Source organism: Caretta caretta, chromosome 8 (genome assembly GCF_965140235.1).
Source record: "Caretta caretta isolate rCarCar2 chromosome 8, rCarCar1.hap1, whole genome shotgun sequence".
In the NCBI taxonomy this organism is placed as follows: Eukaryota; Metazoa; Chordata; order Testudines; family Cheloniidae; genus Caretta; species Caretta caretta.
Genome location: NC_134213.1, coordinates 348,500 through 358,444, shown reverse-complemented (window position 1 = coordinate 358,444; position 9,945 = coordinate 348,500). Strand labels below are relative to the sequence as shown.

At 46.9% G+C, this 9,945-nt stretch overlaps 1 long non-coding RNA gene across 1 annotated transcript; it reads left to right on the top strand.

The window, feature by feature from the left end:
- The first annotated feature begins 118 nt into the window (after window positions 1–118).
- Window positions 119–8,195, top strand: LOC125640837 (uncharacterized). The gene is made up of 2 exons (XR_007357920.2): window positions 119–794; window positions 7,955–8,195. It is a non-coding gene; the product is annotated as an uncharacterized LOC125640837 (long non-coding RNA).
- The last annotated feature ends 1,750 nt before the right edge of the window (window positions 8,196–9,945 follow it).

Below are 9,945 nucleotides of genomic sequence, written 5' to 3'. Positions count from 1 at the left end.
GGGTTGGTGGGGGGGGCCGCTCGGACGCCCCCCTTGACTACAGTTCCTGTCGTCCTTTGCTGCACGGTACAGTCCGAAGGGGGAGGTGTTGGGGCTGAGCTGGGTGCGGGGGGAGCCCCGAGGTGGGGCTGCGCCAGATCCCAGTTGGTGACTCCGGCTTGGCCTCAGCGGGCGCATGGCGGGTGGGCCCGGCGCTGGCTTGGAGCGGAGCCACCCGGAGTGGTGGGTCCCGCCTGGCTCCCTCGGTCTGTGACGTGGGGCAACCTGTTTGGTCCCACAGCCCAGAAACAACTGGGGGCGGCGGGGCGCCTTGACCGCTGGGGCCCCTGCCTCCTCTGGGGCCCCAGCTCCACCTCCCTGCCCTCTCTGCTGGCAGTCCCCTGTCTCCTCCTCCCAAGCTAGCAGCCCCCGCGCCTCCCCAGCTAACAGCCTCCTGCCACTTTCAGACACAAGTATCAGCCTGCGCTGGGGCAGCAGGGGAAGGCTGGGACGATGTCCCCCTCATGCTGCTCTGGGTCAGTGCTGGGGGCAAGGGGGCCTGAGGCTGCTGGCACCTTCTGTGCTGGTCTAGTATTGCCATGGGGGGGGGAATGACTGGGCTGGATGGGCTGCTGACGTTGGGGGACCTTGCTCTGCTTCAATGTCTGTGTTTGACTTTCTCAGGCCCTGTGGGGAGACCTGCCCTCATCGCCAGGGTGCCTGGCACTGTAGCCTGTGAGCCTCTGTCCCTCTTTCTGCTCATGTGACCGGCTGTGGGATCAGTTGGCACTTGGTATGCTCGGAGCAGCTCAGGGGTGAGCACATCATTTCCCTGGGTTGAGGTTTGACTGGGCCCAGCAGCGTCCTGGATGAAGGGGGGTGAGTTGACTTGAAAGGGTTTAGGCTGAGAATGGAAGTTGCCGACTCCCGGGACAGCTGATGCAGGTGGCAAAGGGATCAGAGCAGTTGGCTCCTTTTACTAGGAAGCAGCATAAAGGCCCATAGGGTTAGGTTGGCTGTTTAGTTTTGCTTTCAGCTTTGGAGATTTCTTTGCTCACAGCCTTGGTGTGCTTCCCGCTGTAGCTTGCGTTAGATTAGGCAGATCAATTCCCTCTTGCTGCTGGATGTTGTGTGTTGGAAAATCCTCTGGAAGCTAGGTGCTGTTGGCTTCCTCCTCTCACACACAGAGAGACTCCTTAAACCAAGTCAGCTTGCTCTGTGGTGGTGGTCACTAACTGAAGTTGCAAGGGGCGCTGCATCTGGCTTCTGGTAGTAAGTGAGGAGCTGCTGCCTGTTGCTGGCTTTGCCCCATGTGGATCCTGGAGTTTGCACCCTGATGAGATTAAATTGTATAAATCATTGGTTCTCAACCAGAGGCCCTGGGGGGCCATGAGCAGGTTTCAGGGTGTCCACCAAGCATGGCTGGCATCAGACTGCCTTTCTGCCCTGGGCCCTAGAAAAAGCCCCGCTGCATGGGATTGCAGCAGGGGCCCCCGAGCCTCACCACCATGGGCTGAAGTTGAAGCCTGAGCAACTTAGCTTTGTCGTGCCCCCGTGGCATGAGACCCAAGGCCATCACCCTAACGGCAGCCTTGGCTGCTTCTTTGAGTGCTGTCCCTGTGGGTGCTCCACTCCAGGTGATGGTGCGTCCCGGCACTGTTACCTGGAGTGGAACACCCACAGGGACACATCTTGAAGAACCTCGGTTACTGCAAGGTGAGTAACTTTCTCGTTTATATGCAGAAAACAGTTGTTGTGGCACAGGTGGGCTGTGAAGTTTTATAGCAGGTTGGGAGGTGGGGGCCTCAGAAAGAGAGCGGCTGAGAACCCCTTGTAGAAATAACGCTTTTCTCTCTCTAATGGCACCCGCCAGAGGAGCTTAATGTGCTTTACTAATGTTAGTGGATTAAGTTTCCCTTAGGCATGTCTGGGGCAGAAAGAGCTGACATGCCTTGCCCAAGATAATACAGGGAGCCTGTGGCAGAACTGGGACTAGACCTCAGTGGCCCTATGCTGTAGCTACAGCCACAGCACTGTGCAACCTGTCCATTAGTTATTTTCATTACTGAAAGGGCAGAATGTTTATTGGGTCCCAATAAGATTGCTAATTCCACCCACTGCCCTAAGCTCGGGGTGGGGGTGGGGAGTTTGTTTACCAAAGTTGCTTCAGGGTTGGGGAAAGGAGATGATATTCCAACTGCTAAGGAGGGAGAATGGTTCATTTGGTTGGTGCAGAAACCAGAAGCTCGACCTGCAACTTGATTGGTCCTGAGATTACGGGAGGAAGATGAGGGCTAGCTATAGAGGCTGGGCTCATTAAGTGTGCCTGGGATGTGGGGGCTGAAGGAAAGAAGCCGTCATTGGATAGGGTGATGGAAGCAGCTAGAGCTCAGTGAGGCAAGCAAAAACCTTTGTCTGAGCCCCCCAAAAGTGATGAAACAGATCCTTATGGGATGGTGATGAGCTAGTGTATTCTGGGCCTGGGAAGGCTATGATTCTGGGTGAGGTGATTCTGTGGCTCAGATAAGTATCAGTAGCTTGTTTCAGGCTGTCTGGGGCTAGTTTCATTCAAGGAGACTTAGAGCACCAGTATTTGCTCTCTCGGCTCTAAGTAGCAAGCCTGGGGTGCGCAAGCAGGTTCTCTGACCTTGGGGCTGTGCCTGATGTTGCTAATGTGTCTGTTTGTGTTATAGGGTTGGTGGGGATGGAGTGAGAGGTGTCTAGCCAGGGATGAAGATGGTAATTCAGTAGGTATGGTAGCAGTACGATCGCCCTTGAACAAGACTGGACTTGTTGAAGGAGGAGGAAAGATAACAGGAGGTAGGGGCTCTAAGGTTGTGTTGGTGCCAGGCCTCCAGAAGTCATGATTGCAGAGCGACCGCAGAAACTGAGTCTGGAAGAGCTGAAATGCACATCCTTCAAGTCAGCCTGGAAAGACGTTTCTCTGCCTCAACCTTGCAGGTTTAGTCCACTTTGGAAATATCAAGATTATTTTTAGTTGTGGAAGGTGGGGTCCACATTCTGCTTGTGTACTGAACCAAGGTCCCAGGGTGGTGTCAGTGGACGCTGTGCTGCAAGATTTGCCAGCTTTCAGGCTAGCTATAAAGTTGGAGCCTGTGTGACCTGTGGTCACTAAACAGCCCCAAGCATTTGTGGGCTTAACTTGTGGCCCTAGCTCGGGTAATCACATTCTGCCCTCTAAATTCTCCATGCAGTTTTGGTAGGATACAGCATTCCAATTCACTTCAGCCCTAAACTCTTGTGCAGCGCTGCTTGTGCTCGTATTGAGACTATTGTCCCTGTCATTGAAGTGTCCTCATATCTGCTGTGTGGGCAGCAAGCCTTGGGAGGTGTTCATCTTTTTCTCTTTTGTAGAGGTCTTTGGGATCCCTTAGGATGAAAGGCAAGTTGTTATGAGAAAGTATCTTCCTCTGTATTAGCAGGAATGTTGTAAGCAACACAAAGTAATTCTTCCACTCTACTCTGCACTGATAAGGCCTCAGCTGGAGTATTGTGTCCTGTTCTGAGCACCACATTTCAGGAAAGATGTGGACAAATTGGAGAAAGTCCAGAGAAGAGCAATAAAAAATGATCAAAGGTCTAGAAAATATGACCTATGAGGGAAGATTGAAAAAAAATTGGGTTTGTTTAGTCTGGAGAAGTGATGACTGAGGGAAGACGTGATAACAATCTTGAAGTATGTAATAAAGGGCGTTTAAAAGAGGAGGGTGATAAATTGTCCTATTCTCAGTAGTTAAGGAGAACAAGAGGCAATGGGCTTAAATTGCAGTAAGAGAGGTCTAGGTTAGACATTAGGAAAAACTTCCTAGCTGTAAGAGTGAATAGCACTAGAACAAATTACCTAGGGAGGTTGTGGAATCTCTGTAATTGGAGGCTTTTAAGAACAGGTTAGACAAACATCTGTCAGGAATGGTCTAGATCAGTGGGTCCCAAACTTTAACAACCTGTGAATCCCTTTCACTGAAATGTCAAGTCTCACGAATCCCCTCCTAAAAATGAACATTTCCAGGGATTTTCTCCTTTACCTGAGTATAAATTATAAAAGCAGTGATCTTGGAAATATAAAATTTCTTTTTGACATGCTTATTATATGCTTTTATTATTTATAATTACAGTATTTTTATTACATTATGAAAACAGCAACACTCTTCCAAGATCTCTTTCGTAGCTTGTATCACTTTGAATAAGCCCGTTATAAGACAAGGCTCCTACGTTTCATCAAGGAGTATCAGATGTGAAACAGCATGAAGTGATTTAAGAAGCCAACTCAGAGTTCCTCCTACACAAGCATTCAGGTCTTGAGCAGTCCAGGCAAACAGCGCACGTTACAACAAAGCTTAAACTTGTTCTTCATAATAATTTTAAAAACAACACTAGCTGCCTATTTAATTTTAAAAACAGCAAAAAATATCCACCTCCCTTTCTATTTCTTATAAAGAGTCTTGAAGTTTAAATCTCCTCAGTGTGATAGATATGCTTGCTTTGATCTGCTTAGCTCTTGGAAGTCCAGGGGCTCTGGGGTGCTGGCCCCATGCTGCCTGGGGTCCCTAGGGAAAGCTCTGTCCGCCATTAGGGAATTTTTCCCCGAGAACCCCCTGTAACATTTTGCAAAACCCCAGGGGTTCACAAACCCCAGTTTAGGAACCATTGATCTAGATCAGTGTTTCTCAACAACCAGTCCGTGGACTGGCCCCAGGGGTCCTTGCAATCTCCCTGACACAGTTTAGGAAGGCAGCAAACTAATCCATGGTATCAAAAAGGTTGAGAAACACTGGTCTAGATAATGCTTAAGGACTGAACTAGATGGCTTGTTGAGGTCCCTTCCAGACCTACATTTCTATGATTTTCCATAGTTCAGCATGTTACTAACTTTTTTGTAATAAGCCTGTTTTTTGTCTCCTCTTCCAACCCCCAAAATATTAACCCAAACAAATTCATTATGCCTGAAATCATATGCCTGAAATCGGGGGGGGGGATAGCTCAGTGGTTTGAGCATTGGCCTGCTAAACCCAGGGTTGTGAGTTCAATCCTTGAGGGGGCCATTTGGGATCTGGGGCAAAAATTGGGGGGATTGGTCCTGCTTTGAGCAGGGGGTTGGACTAGATGACCTCCTGAGGTCCCTTCCAACCCTGGTATTCTATGATTCTATGAAATCTCACCTGTGGTCTTATGCTCAGAGAAAACTTTTTTTTTGTTTGGGGGTGGGGAGAAATCTCTGCTACTTAACCCCACAGTTGCTCCTCTGGGATCATTGGCCTCTGTGCATAACTCTGGCGCCTGCTTTGGATCTCTGCTCCTGAAGGGTGAGGGGGATGTGGGCACGGGAGAAGAGAGGCGGAAGCACTGGAGTAGCTGCTTGAGCACTGGAGTAATGCATGAGTTGCTTGAGCATTGCAATGGCAGCATGTTGAAACTTACAAGTTGCTATTTGAGAGAGGCAAGGTAAGTGAGGGAATACCTTTTTATTGGACCAACTTCTGTTGGTGGAAGGTACAAGCTTTCGAGCTACACGGAGCTCTTCTTCCTGTCTGGGGAAAGAAGCAGAAGTTGTTGTTTGGAATTTCACTCTGCTTGGGTAGTTAACTTGAAAATGTATTTGGGACTAAGGAGGGCTTGAAGTTCTTGACCCCTCTCTTCAGGGCCGGTGCAACCACTAGACGAACTAGGCGGTTGCCTAGGGTGCCAAGTGGTTGGGGGCGGCAGTGGAGCGGAGGTAAGCTGGGACCAGGGGGCGCGGGGAGGGCCGCCTGCAGCAAGTAACGGGGGCGGTGCACAGGGGAACCGCTCCCTGCCCCAGCTCATCTCTGCTCTGCCTCCTCCCCTGAGCACCGCCCTGCTCTGCTTCTCTCCCTCCCAGGCTTGTGCGACCAAACAGCTGATTGGCACCGCAAGCCTGGGAGGCGGGAGAAGCGGTGGCATGCTTGGGGAGGAGGCAGAGCAGAGGTGAGCTGGGGCAGGGAGCTGCTGCAGGGGGGGCTCCCTGGGCTGAGGGGAAGGGGCGGCGCAAGGTGGAAGTTCCTTTCGCCTAGGGTGCAAAACCTCCTTGCACCAGCCCTGCTTCTCTTGCATCAGCAAATCTGTTTTGCTCCCAAACCTTACCTTGCTGCAGAGTAATTTTCCAAAGGGAAATTGTGTGGTAGTTCCTCCCTGCTTGTCCAGTCCTGAACCTAAGATTTACATTAGCAAATCTTCTCTCTCTCCAGACCCTGTCCCTGTCACTCCTCCTCCTCCCTCTGAGCTCCCGTGTTTTGCACCCTGCTGTGTCGAACCAGCACTGAAATAGCCATTGGCAATCAGTAGGATGGCTTGACTTAAATCAAAGTGAATTAAATCACTGATTTTATTAATGATTTAAGTCAACAAGCAGGAAACTTTAAATAATTGATTTTAATCTTGTTTTGCATTTGTACTTTTAGTTATTTTTCTAAAGAGCGGTTCATTCACATTGGTTGATATGTAGAATTGCAACTCAATATAAACTTCTTGCTAAATTTGATACTACTTTCTGCCCACCAGGAGGATACACTATATCTATACACATTTATTTAAGCAATTATGTAGATCAACATACATTCATTTGGATTCTTAATTTTTACATTTTTTATTGTTAGAACAGTTTTCAAACTTATTTGATCACCGCCCCCTTCTTTGTGTCTGTAGTAGTTTACACTCCCCCCCACCACACAAGTCATATACCGATTAAAAAAAATATCAACATGCAATTCTCACTAAATATTAAAAACAGTAAGGCATTGATTCAAACAGAAAGAATTAAAACAGGCTTTTTTGTTTTTCACTTGTTTTTTTCCCTGTTGCATGAATGAGCCAACAATCCATAGTAATAAGAGCAAAAGGAAAACTGTGATTGTGGTAGATGCTCACAATTAAATGTGCACACTGTGTTGTAGCAAACAGATTAACATACAGATTAGCAACTACTTTGTATAATGTTATGCAAATTTATCAGAAATCCATCAAAATGCACAGCACCTTCTGAAGACCTGATATGTCTGGGGCAGTGGTTCTCAAACTTCATTTCACTGTGACCCCCTTCTGACAACAAAAATTGCTACATGACCCACAAGGGGGGACCGAAGGTTGAGCCTGCCTGAGCCCTGCTACCCAGGCTGGGGGAGAGATGAAGTCCAAGGGCTTCTGCCCTGGGTGGGGGGCATATAACCTCAGCCCTGGGCAGTGGGGCATGGGTTTGGGCTTCCACCCTGGGTGGTGGGCTTGGGCTTCAGACTTGCTGTGGCCCAGGGCCAACACCAGCCTTGGCAGGGCTCAGGCCCACTTTGCGGTCCCAACCCACAGTTTGAGAACCCCTGATCTGGAGGAATCAACTTTACTAGTTATTCATTGGTGTGGGCAAAATATGTGCAGTATTTTTTTCCTAATGCTTCTCATGCTCCCCCCTGAATACATTGTGTCCCCCAATTTCAGAGTGTTAGAAAATGGTGAGTGACACAATTCTTATTTACTAGATGATGACTTTCTACTTGTGATCTGTGTCAAGCTACATTAGGATGGAAATTGGAATTCAATTAAAAATTCTCAAAACGGCATTTTAAAATTGTTTTTATTTGCTAAATAAAACTATCTTAAATGTGCTGGAGACATAAAAAAGTAAGTTTATCAAAACATGTTACATCAGTATGTTTTAAATATATTAAACAAAGGAATTAACTGTGCTTAGTGAGCTGATTGTTTCTAATCACCACAGACCAGATTCTCAAAAGTATTTATAGAAAAGTGCATAGTGGGATTAGGTGCCTAACTCCATTGAAATCCATAGGAATTAGTTGCCCAACCTGCTTAGGCACCCAAAAGTACCTACATCTACATCAAGTAGTCTACATCTTTAGGTGCCTAAATACCTCTGACAATCTGGCCCCATATCCTTCAACTTCTTAAAATTAGTAGATCTCCTTTCCCACCTGTTTTTTATTCACAGACTAGAAGAGGAAAACAAGCTTTCCTGCTTTTTCAACTTCCATTTGGTTTCTCAACTTTGAACTAGTCCAACTGAAGAAAACAGTCTCTCCATCTGCTACCTAAACTGAAACCAAAAGTAATTAAGGCAAAAGCTTTTCTGCACAAGAGAAACTAAAAGTACTTCCATTTGGAAAAAATGTGACTACCAGCATTCCTTCTATTGTAAAGACTGACAATAATATAGATACTTACTTAATGCAGCTCATGATGTTGTGGCATATTTATAAAACTTGAGTTGACCTCAAAAGTTAATGTTTCCTACTGATTCGGTGTATAATTAAAGAAGTAACACCCTCTGACTCATTAAAATTTGAGGAGGGCTCCCTGTTGCAGCATATTTTTCATTTAAGTGATTTTAATTGAATGTGGGGAGTTTAGGCCTTAAAGTTGCCATAATTTCAAATTTAATTTTAAACAGGTTTGATTTTTAAAAAGAAAATGTATTTAATATACTTTTTTTTTTTTAAGTGTGGGGGGGAGAGAAATTTTTATCCTGCCTGAGGATCAGTAAAAGGGGGAAGAAGATAACAGGAGAAGATGCTAGCTCAGTTGCTCACTAGGCTCAGACATGGATCATGAGGAGGGAGGATGGGACAGCAGGGTTTCACGACAAAGAACAGCACACTTCTTACACATACTTCCCACCATCAGTTTTACATGTGGCCAACTATTAGTCCATAACTTGCGCCCCACTGATGTGATGGTGGTAAGTGCCTCAGATTTGCTACTGCATCCAGCATCACAAGATGGTTCTGCTAAAGTGATTAGCAGTGAAATAGTTAATGGCATTGATACATAATCTGCTGTTGTGCTTAGGATTTAACCCATCACTAAATTCACATCTGCCAACTGTTGGCTGCAGCCTTGGCCCCAATCCAATTGTCAGCCCATAATTCAGTCATGTTTGGAAGGCTTTCTTCACAGCCATAAGGTCTAGAAACTTTAAAACAAAACCAAGTATGTTCTCCCAACACCTCCTGAGGCTCTCTGCTTTGAGTGTATTTCCTCAGCCCACACACGCACCTTTCCCCAAGGGCCCCTCACTTGAGTGCATCCCTCCTAACACCCCCAGACCTGCCCCTTAGATGCTCTAGGTTGAGTGTCTGTCACTTCTCCACACACACACCTGCCCCCAAGGACCCCTGCTGATATTTTTTTTGTTTTTCAGTTATTCTCCTATATTTTAAAGTGTTTTTCCCTCTCTGCTGTAGCAGCTCTATTTGTAGAGGAATGTGAGACATGAACAAGAGGAGAAAACAATGTGACTGATGCCTAACAGAAGTTAACTGAAAAAAGAGACAGGTTTCAGAGTGGTAGCCATGTTAGTCTGCATCAGCAAAAACAACCAGGTGTCCTTGTGGCACCTTAGAGACTAACACATTTATTTGGACATAAGCTTTCATGGGCAAAAACCCACTTCCATCAGATGCATGAAGTGGAAAATACAGTAGGCAGGTGTATATATATTACAGTACATGAAAAGATGGGAGTTGCCTTACCAAGGGCGGGGGGGAGGGGTGGCAGTGCTAACGGGGCCAATTCAGTTAAGGTGGAAGTGGCCTATTCCCAGCAGTTGACAAGAAGGGGTGAATCTCAACAGAGAGAAAATTACTTTTTGTAGTGCTTACAAGGCCAATTCAGTTTCCCCTCTGTTGAGATTCACCCCTTCTTGTCAACAGGAATAAGCCACTTCCACCTTGACTGAATTGGCCCTGTGGGATTTGGAGAAGGGGCGTGGGGAGGAAATAACTCAGTGGTTTGAGCATTGGCCTGCCAAACCCAGGGTTGTGAGTTCAATACTTGAGGGGGCCATTTAAGGATATGGGGCAAAAATCTGTTGGATGATTTAATTGGGGATTGGTCCTGCTTTGAGCAGGGGGTTGGACTAGATGATCTCCTGAGGTCCCTTCCAACCCTGATATTCTATTATTCTAGTCCAGTTGGGGAGTG